Consider the following 10,587-nt stretch of genomic DNA (forward strand, 5'->3'; position numbering starts at 1 on the left):
TTACAATTATTTATATATATACAATTTATATTAATTACCATTGATATAGTTAAACCCATGCAGGAATTAACAAGCAGAACAATAGACAAAATAGAATCAGAAATTGAACCCAATGTTTTTATAAGAATTTAAGATTTGATAAAGTTTGCCTATCTTAATCAGTGGGAAATATTTACAGTTCAATAAATGGTATTGGGTAGCCACCTGTCAAATAATAGAGTTGTATTTCTCCTAAGTCTTTATACCAAAATGAGTGCCAGGTGGACTACCAACATGAAAGCTAAACTATCAAGGTTGTAGGGAAAAAATGGAAAAAATTAATAATCTTGGAATAGAAAAGAAATTTCTAAGCATGATAAAATTCAGGAGACATAAAAGAATGTATAAGTTTGGCTCTAAAGATCAAATATTTCCACAAATTGAATCAATTTGTGGAAATTGAATTGAATTGAATTGAATCAATTTCTACAAATTGAATCAAAATTAAAATCATAAACAGGGAAAAATATTTGTAACAAATTTGTCCAACAAAGGGCTGAATCTATTAATATATAAAGGACTTACTCAAATCAATAAGAATAAGATCAACACTATTAACAGAGAAATTAGCAAAGAACATAAACAAATCTATCACAAAAGGAAAAACAAATGGTTCAAAGATAGTTTAAAAGATACTTAGGTTCCCACACAGTAAGCAAATATAAGCTAAAACTGTATTTTTTCACTTAATATCCAAAGTTTCTTAAATGTATTTTTGACAATTTATTTTCAACAAGGGTATAGGAAGACAGGCATTTATACATTTTTGAGGTATGCAAATTGATGCAACCTCTAAAGAGGGCAATCTCAGAATATTTATCAACATTTAAAATATGCATACCCTTTCACACATCAATTCCATGTTTAGGAACTTCTACAGTTGCGTTTAAGCTTCTGAAAAACATAGGGATATTTACTGCAGTGTTGAGCGTAATAGCATATTTTGCCATTTCAAAAAAGAAATGAAAAAATAGTAAAGCTTGTTTACCCTCTACTTTAATCCTCCGATTGTTCCCCATCAGCTATTGAAATTCTCCTGATCTGGCCCCGGCATACTTTTTCTGTCTTGTATCTTGCTACGCCCCTTGCTGCTGCTGCTAAGTCACTTCAGTCGTGTCCAACTCTGTGCGACCCCATAGACGGCAGCCCACCAGGCTCCGCTGTCCCTGGGATTCTCCAGGCAAGAACACTGGAGTGGGTTGCCATTTCCTTCTCCAATGCATGAAAGTGAAAAGTGAAAGTGAAGTCGCTCAGTTGTGTCCGACTTGTAGCGACCCCATGGACCGCAGCCTACCAGGCTCGTCCTTCCATGGATTTTCCAGGCAAGAGTACTGGAGTGGGGTGCCATCGCTTACACTTAGCCAAATGAGTGCTCTGTTTGCCCTGCCCCTTCCCTGTCTCTGTACCTCTCTTTGTGCTGATCCTGTTTCCTGTTGCATGACTTGCACTGTTCCCACTCTCTCCCTTCTTCCACGTGAATCCTAACTACCTTTATAACCTGACTCACGTGCTATCTTTTTCTGAAGATATCCTTGGATATTGGATCCTCTATGATTTGCTATACTTAGTTGAAAATTTCTACCTGTTCTTTTTTTTTTTGGCTTCTCATAAAGTTGCTTTAGATTCTAAACCAAAGCAGAGAGAAGAGATGACACCCAAGTTAACCCATCCACTAGTGAGTTGGGACCTCTCTCCCAACTCACTGGAAGGGTGGGTGGAAGTGCCTGACTCCACCCACTGGGAGCTGCAGGCAGGGCAGGGCGTGGGGTGGAGTGGGGGTGGTCCAAGGTCCCAGGGCGTTGACCCCTCCCCCATCACCTCCCTGCTCCCCTTCTCCCCAGTCTCCCCCTCCTTCTGGACCCAGAGCATCAGCTTAGCAGTACTGTGGCCCCCAGGGCATGACCGCAGGCAGGGCAGGACCTTCCCCCCAGGCAGAGGAAGTACAGGGAGAGGGGCCCAGGAACGGCAGAGGCACAAAGAACCCACACAGTTGGAGCAGCTGAAGTAAAATTTTTAAAGCTTATTCATGCGGACGTGGTGTCAGCAATCCTCATGGCTCAGCTGTGGGCCTCAGCTTGGGCCTCGCCATCCTGAGGTCGTGGTGGTAGAAGTTGAGCTCTGGTTGAGCAGCACGCTGCAGGGGTCCGCAAGGTGGGACCTTCACGCCGTTTCACCCAGCATCCACCCTTGTCCCCAGGACCTGCCTCCTGATGACGCCTGCGTGCTCCCGGGCCTGCCTTCGCCCTCTTCTCGTTTTCTGTGCATCACAGAGGTGTCCAAATTGGCAGGTAAGGTGGTGTTGAATTCGTTGAGTAGGGAGATGATGCTCAGGAGGTTGGTCCATGTCCTGGGGGCGTTCCCTGGCCCAGGTCGTCTAGCGGGGAGTGAAGGATGGAGATGCACACGTCTTGATCTTATTAGATGTTGGGGCACCGCATCTTGGGGAGGGGGGAAACGAAAGGCTGGCCAGGAGTAAGGGTAGCCAATGGCGATCTGTAGGTATGCCTTCAAGTAGCAGCCCTCAAAATAGGTGTTGGGGTGCTGCACCTCCCCGTAGGCAGGTCGCCCTCACACACCGAAGCCCTCCACTGGCTCCTCTTGCAGCCCCTTGAGCTCTGGCAGCAGGGCCTTCTCTGAGTTGAGCGACAGCGGAGAACTAGCTGGGCAGCTGTCCTCCCCGGTGCATCTTTGGGTGCTCCCCTGCTCTGGCTTTTAACATGTGATCCTTTTGGGGCTGGAGTGATAGTGATATTTTGATGTCTTTGTCCTTTGATGCAACTGTTTTAATCTGGGGGAAAAGATACAACCTACATAAGACACTATTAATATATACCCTCACCTACCAACCCCAATGAAAATATCTTTTCTGTTTCTGATTATATAACATTCATTTATAGTTGACCCTTGAACAATATGGGTTTGAACTGCATGGGTCCAATTATATACGGATTTTTTTTTTTTTTTCAATAGTAAAGGTACACTACAGTACCACGGGAGCTGCAGTTGGTTGAATCTGAGAATTTGGAACCAGGGAGAGGGATAAAGTGGGCTTCTCTGGAGGCTCAGTGGTAAAGAATCTGCCTGTTAATGCAGGAGACTCGGGTTCAATCCCTGGATCAGGAAGATCCCCTGGAGAAGGAAATGGTAACCCACTCTGGTATTCTTGCTTGGCCAGTCCCATGGACAGAGGAGCACGGCAGGCTACAGTCCATGGGGTCCCAAAAGGGTCAGACACAATTTAGCGACTACAACACAGGGAGGAAGCACCTGTACAGAGTGCCCTATCCAGAGTGCTGACGGCTCTCTGCACAGAGGGTTGGCACCCTTAACCCCCTGAGTTGTTCAAGGGTCAACTGTACTTAGAAACGGAGAAGGCAATGGCACCCTACTCCAGTACTCTTGCCTGGAAAATCCCATGGATGGAGGAGCCTGGTGGGCTGCAGTCCATGAGGTCGCTGAGTCGGACACGACTGAGCAACTTCACTTTCACTTTTCACCTTCATGCATTGGAGAAGGAAATGGCAACCCACTCCAGTGTTCTTGCCTGGAGAATCCCAGGGATGGGGCAGCCTGGTGGGCTACCGTTTATGGGGTCGCACAGAGTCAGACACGGCTGAAGCAACTTAGCAGCAGCAGTAGCAGTACTTAGAAATGTGGAAAACCGCACACTCCTGTGTATTTATGCTGTGCTCTGTGTGCGTGTGCATAATGGAATAAAAGAAAAATAAATTTCCTGAAAATAAATTCCCTAGTCAAAAAACATACATGTTTAAAATGTTAGTGTATGTTGCCAAACTGATCTCCAGAAAGATTTATGATTCATTCAACATTTATTGAATTCTTAGCGTGTGGCAAGTACTGTGTATTATTTAGAGTACAGAGATGAACAACACCCACGTGTAGTCCCTGCTCTTGTGGAGTCTGTGTAAGTATTTCTAACAGAAGACACATATACTGTGAGAAAGTACAGTAGTGCGAATTCTGCCTAGTTGGGGGGTTCAAGGACGACTTCATGGAGGAAGTGATGTTTCAGAGAAGGCCTGAAGCTTCAGTTGGACTTAACTAGACTGTGAGGGGGTTGAGGCGGGTAAGAGATTTTCAGCCTCAGCCTTTGCAAATGTGGCTTCTGGTGGGGCATGGGGTTGAATAAGGCTTGTGTGGCTGGAGTCCATGGAAAGGGAGGACAAAAATGAGACTGGAAATATAGGTAGGGAGCGTGCTACTGGTGGATCCATAAGTCTTGTTAAAAATGTTATTGTTATTCCAGTGCTAGGAGAGATATAAGCAGCGATTGGGGATTATATTTATTTTTTAAAAAGATAACTTTGGCTGAGTAGAAAGGACTGATAAACAGAGGCAAGAATGAACACAGGTTGACAAGTTAAGAGGCTAACTGTCCAAGTGACAGATGATAACACTAAACTAATCTGAAGCAAGAACAATAATAAGAAATCAAGGCAAAAGGAGAGGAAAATGGATGCTTTTATGATTTTACCAGTTAATACCAATATTAGAGGGGATATCATTGATCTTTTTTTGTCTTTGCCAATCTAAGGGGTGTATGCATAGTATAAATTATATGATATGGATTATATATACAACTTAGAATATGAATTATGTATACAATTTCCTTTGATTATTTGTAAGGCTGGACTTCTTTTTCTTTTCCATTGGCCATATTCATTTTTATTCATTTCTTCTTTTGAACTATCTGAACATATACTTGGTCCATTTCCTTCTTCTGTTCTGGTATCCAGCCCAGAATCCCACGTTGCACTTAGTTGTCATTTCCTCCTTGTCTTCTCTGGTCAATGACAGTTTCTCAGATGTAAGTTTTTATTATTCATTTGAATAAATCATTTTTATACTGATGCAGGGCAGAGCTTGGTAAGAATCTAAGTGCATAATGAAGGCAAACTTAAACCAGTCTAAAAGAGAGCAGATGATAGTCTGTGATATATGTTGTAAATTTTTTAAAGTTTTTTTTTAACTTGGTTTGTGTGTTTGTGTCTGTTTATGTGTGAAATTATTTCATATTATTATTTCTGGTTTTGGGATAATGCTTAGAGGTCCCTCCATCCAAACGGATAGAACTCTTTATGTGCATTATATTCTGTTACTTTTAAAACCATATATCGTCAAGTTATATCAAATAAGATACAAATCAGACATCCTCACCCTATTCTTTATTCTCTCCACCCTCAACTTCACCAGATGGGACAATAAAAAACAGAACTGAGGTGGCGCTTATGATACAAAATCAGCAGTGTCAACATAATGATGTCATGATGTCTTGCTCTGCTCTGAATTTCTTTGACTTTGCACCTTACTTGGGTCCTGACCAAAGCCTTACCTGTTTTGATACTATTCTTTCATTGTCTTTCCAGTCCTACCAGATCATGAGTTACTTGAGCACAGGAAGCACGTTTATCTCATTTTGTGTAATACACCTGTGATTGGGCCTGCCTTCACGGACTCTGCCAACATAGCATTTTAATGCATCTATTCCCATAAAGAAAAGAGAAACTTGAAACACAGTGATGAAAATGTAGATTTTCTCAAGAGTTTTGTGAGGCATTTATTGGAAATAAGAGTCCCTCATAAATCATACAGCAGGACAATCACATTTCTATATCAGGCAGTATTTCTGTGTCCTTTCTCTTCCCCTCTGGTCTATAGTCTCTCTTCAGTGAGAGTAAAAAAATCTAGTCAGGAAAATAAAGCTCTCCAAGTTAGCCTAATAAGGGCCACATATTTTTCTTCAATCCCCCCCTCCCCTTAGGGGTTTCAATTCATTTTATCATGACTGTATCCCTTGATTTTTTTTTTTTTTATATCAGAAAACTTTGGGCATGGCAGAGAGTCATCCAGTGCTTGTGGGAATCAATGAACTGGACCATGATGCTGCTCTAATATTGGACTTACGCAGTTGACTTGTTGTCTAGGAGGTAAAAAAAATAAAGCTATTTACTTTTCTAATTCCTTTTTGTTTTCACCTGATGGGGAAAATTAGGACTCTATTGGAAACCCACAATAATTTTTATGGGCTATCAGGTTAATTATAATAAGGATCTATCTTATATTCCCACCAAAGGGCTTAGTTACTGGAGCAGCATTTTCTTAAATGGTGCCTTAGCACGGACCCAGAAGACAGTGTTTTTGAAAAGTGAGTAGATGGTCTGGATGAGCTGAGAGTATGGATGTCACTGTCTTGCCTGGGGGGGCAGCCAGATGCAGATCCATTTGGGATGAAGCCTTTGGGCTATAAGCCAACAGCCCCTAAATGGAATGTTTTATCTCCTCCCTGAAGAGAGGAGTTGAGAGGCTACAGCCATACTGGACAAAGTAGGTGAAACCAATCTTAGTCCTAAGAAGCAAGCCATGTGCCCACAGGTGAGCAAATGAGATTAGAGGTGGCTGGCAAGGTAGCCACCGCTTAGCTTCACATCACTTGCTGCTTAATTCCGAGCTGGGTTAGTTGGAGGAGTCATGGAACATTTGAATATTAACTGAGCGCCAGGGCACAAAGTAGGGTCAAGTTTACGTTATTAGAAGGTTAATGTCCTGATACCTAAATTCTGGCCTAATGATGAGTAGGGTCAGTTTCCCTCTTTTGCTCCCTTTTTTCACGTCCTAATGGCCTCATTCTGCTTTCTGGGCCCTACTTAGCCTTAATTTACATGTAATAAGTTCCCCTTATGTGAATTGATCTCTTGGTGACCATGTGACCTCTACAGAAGTCACTTTCTGTCTCTTAGCCTCAGTTTCCTCATCTGAAAAATAAAAGGAAGATAATGAAAGATAATATGGGTAGAGCAACCAGCACAGTGTGTGGGTCTGACTCTGTGCAACCCTATGGACCGTAGCCCGCCAGGCTCCTCTGTCCCTAGGATTCTTCAGGCAAGAATACTGGAGTGGGTTTTCTGCCAGGGGATCTTCCAGGGATTGAACCAGTATCTCCTGTGGGTCTTGCATTGGCAGGTGGATTCTTTATCACTGAGCCACTAGGGAAGCCCAACCAGCACACCTGGTCACCTAGAAGGTGCTCCTGCGGTTCATCTTAGGAGAAGCTAAGGCTGTTTCTAGATGTCAGGACACATGGGGCTTCTCATTCTCTCAGAACATTGGAGGGGGATACCTCAGCAGCAGGGGTAGAAGGAGCCTTGCTTCTCCTGATTCTTCACAGCATGAGTTCTCAGCATTTAGATTCTTGCCTATTTTGACACCCAGATGATGGCTCCCTGAAATCTCTTTGAACACCTCAGCCCCTGAGTTATAGCTTCCACTGACCACTCTGCGGGGGAGGACAATGGGCTGGGACCGCTGCGGGAACCATGGTAAGGAGCCAGTAGAATCAAAGCTGCAACTGGGTTAATGACACTGCGGCATTGGGGTGGCTGTCGTGAGGACTGTAAAAAAAGGAAGGAAAGAAATCCCAAGACCCAAACAAAGCCAGATGTGACTTAGGAAAAGAACATTAAGGGATTGCAGTATAGCAATTTGTTTTCCTAACAGCAAATAGCTACTTAATTGGGTTAAAGTAAATCAAAAGACATTTTATATTTACATCAAAATTAACCAAAAAAAAAAAAAGGAAGATAGATGAAAATCTAATTTTTTCTACTCTTCCATTTCCCCTTTTCTTTCTTCATTTTCCTCTCTTCCTCCAATACAATGAAACGTTCCTTCTAATTCTCCCTTGGGCTCAGGTAGGCTGGAACCAGTGTTATGGTAGATGTAATCCATAAATGGGAATCTTGGAAATGTCACCTTCCCCCCAGCTTCTACTGCTAAGCATACTTGAATCTGCGGCAGAAACCTCTATTAATATAAATGTGAGTTTAGTGTGCTAAACTCACATTTAGAATCCCATTCAGGGGACAAGTTGGGTTTGAAATCCAGTTTCTGCTACCCTTGCTAAGTTTCTGCCTGCCCAGAGAGGGTGACTTTTCCTGATAGTGGGCCTAAACGAAAGACCTCCCTGAAGTGGGGCAGAGATGAAGAAAAAGGAAGATATTTTTGAGAAACCTGAAAGCCCCATGATGTGACTATGCTTGCAAGAAGGTCAGGAGTGACCAAACGACAGAAGTCTGCAGGAGCCAATACAGTTTAGGGAAGTAGAGAGGAGGCTGAGAGTCTAGTGAGGAGAGGAATCCAGGGAGAAGCCTGCAGAAGGCTGGGGAGGAGCCCTTCTCTGAATGTCAGGGTGACTTGGAGTACAGCTTGGCCTCATTGCAGTGATAAGATGTGGAGAAGCCAGACAGAGAGGCCTGTGCATCCCCACCAGTCACACAGTGGTGAGAGATGCTATGTTTTGACTGGAGTGGAGTGGAAGACTCCTTTGCAGGGCTGCAGGGTCACAGGCAAGGAGAGGGAGTGGACAAGAGTAGAACATGGGAATGAAACAGACTCCAAGCCTTTGCTTTTGGGTCCTGAATATCTGTGATTTGTCTACTTTTTACCAAACATCATTCTGTTCCTTGTAGCTAACTCTGTTTACCCTCGCTGAAATACTGGTCACGGAAACAGACACACTCACAAAAACTCACCCTTGGCAAATATCGCCAAATTAAGATTTAGGCCAGAAAAGAAAATCAGACAAAATTATATCCTTATGTTTCTTTAAATCTACCATAAAACCCAAAACCTCCAATGAACTAGAAAATCTCTGCACGAAAATCATTAAGTTAAAAATAAACATTAAAAATTGACTGCAGTCAACAAGAATAATAGAAAATGTAAAACCTTCAGACAAGAGCAGTAATTATCTTATTGATTTGAAGGATTAAGGGGAAAAGAGGGGCCTTGGGGATAAGCTATGACTCATGATTGCTGCCCTTTGGCTGGAAACTTCAAGGCTGATGGGTGGTTACGTTTTAGGATCCCAGAAGGAGGCCCCCCACCCCCACCACATGAAGACATTTGTTCAACAGACTGTACCCTAAAGCAGTTTTACTAACAATTCTAATGTGGCTATACGATCAAATAAACTAAAAGTACTTTATAAACTGTGATAGTCCTCACAAAGGCAGGTGGTACCTTAGTCCTGGAGGCCAGAATTTAGATCTGGACCACTGCTGTTTTCTCATAGAGGTTGGACTTATTTGTTGAACAAATGAGTCAGATATTCTACAGATAATATGCGTGTGTGTTTGTGCTCAGTCATGTCCAACTCTTTGCAACCCCAAGAACTGTAGCCCACCAGGCTCCTCTGTCCATGAAATACTGGAGTGGGTTGCCATTTCCTCCTCAATCTATGGATAACACTCTTCTGATATTACTCTTCCTGATTATATGCAAAGATTTGGGGTGGGGAGAGGGAAGATACTTATTTACATCTACATGCATGTGTGTGCTAAGTTGATTCAGTCATGTCTGACTCTTGGCGACCTCGTGGACCATAGCTTGCCAGGCTCTGTCCATGGAATTCTCCACCAAGACTACTGGAGTGAGTTGTTTGCCCTCTTCCAGGGGATCTTCCTGACCCAGGGATTGAACCCACATCTCCCTCGTGGGCAGGTAGGTTCTTTCCCACTATCACCACTATTTGCCATCTGTTTGTCACCTAAACAGTCCTGGGTGACTCTGTTAGTTCCTGTTCTGACTGGAGGGATCCTATGGAAAGGAGGTTGGAGGTTGGAGAAGATGGCATTGTCAGTCTTCTACCATGTGGACCCTTCACATGGTGTGACTTGCCCGTCACTGTGCTCACTGCCACGCTCCTCTGTGGCCTGTTTGGGCTGTCTCAGGATGTTCATTTCAGCCCCTAGAAACTCAGACATCACTTGCCTTTTGTGATCCAGTCCTTGGAGTTTTCCTTCCCAAACCACAAATAAATCCACAGTAGGTACTATGGTTTTGTATTTAAGGCTTCTCTTGAAGATAGACTCCATTCACCATTTATTCAATAGATATTATTGATGACTTACCCGCTGCCAGCCTGGCTGCTGTTACTAAAGATCTAGCTGTGAACAATACCAACAAGTGCCTCTTCTTAGGGCTCCTGAGTCTTAGTGACTGGGGGAAGGTCCTGGTGGCCCAGGCTCCCTCTCCCTTCCCATCCTGGGGCAGGCTTTGCAACAGGAAAGGGAAGAGAGGTATGTCTGCTAATTCCATGTAAGTAACAGAAATGACAGTACAGCCTTACCCTCAGCAAATTTAGTCTAGTTCACCTTGTTTTTCTATGGTTTTTAGGAACCTTTACGTTGTGCTTAGTCAGAGGACTGGGCTGCCCACGCAGATGGCCTTGGAGAGTAGGAGGAACTGCTCCCAGCTATGACTGCCTCCCAGCCTGTTAATTGTACCATCCTTTTCCCTGTCTCTTGGTAAGAGTTGTGGAGCATAAGTTGATTGATATTCATGGGAGCTATTTGGGTTGAGATTTAGGGTCAATGTTTACTATCTTGTCCTCAAAGTATACCCTGGTTTGAACCTTTACTTCCTTCTGTGGAGCCATGCAGTATGAAACCTGGGCTTCTAGGGTGGTGCTAGTGGTAAAGAATCTGCCTGCCAATGCAGAGGACACCAGGAGACGTGGGCTAGATACCT

General features: G+C 43.5%; 1 pseudogene; it reads right to left on the reverse strand.

Moving 5' to 3' along the window:
- Positions 1–2,089: 2,089 nt before the first annotated feature.
- LOC129622110 (ubiquitin-conjugating enzyme E2 R1-like) lies at positions 2,090–9,821 on the reverse strand (annotated as a pseudogene).
- Between the last annotated feature and the right edge of the window lie 766 nt (positions 9,822–10,587).

The sequence above is a fragment of the Bubalus kerabau genome, chromosome 10, assembly GCF_029407905.1.
Source record: "Bubalus kerabau isolate K-KA32 ecotype Philippines breed swamp buffalo chromosome 10, PCC_UOA_SB_1v2, whole genome shotgun sequence".
In the NCBI taxonomy this organism is placed as follows: domain Eukaryota; kingdom Metazoa; phylum Chordata; class Mammalia; order Artiodactyla; family Bovidae; genus Bubalus; species Bubalus kerabau.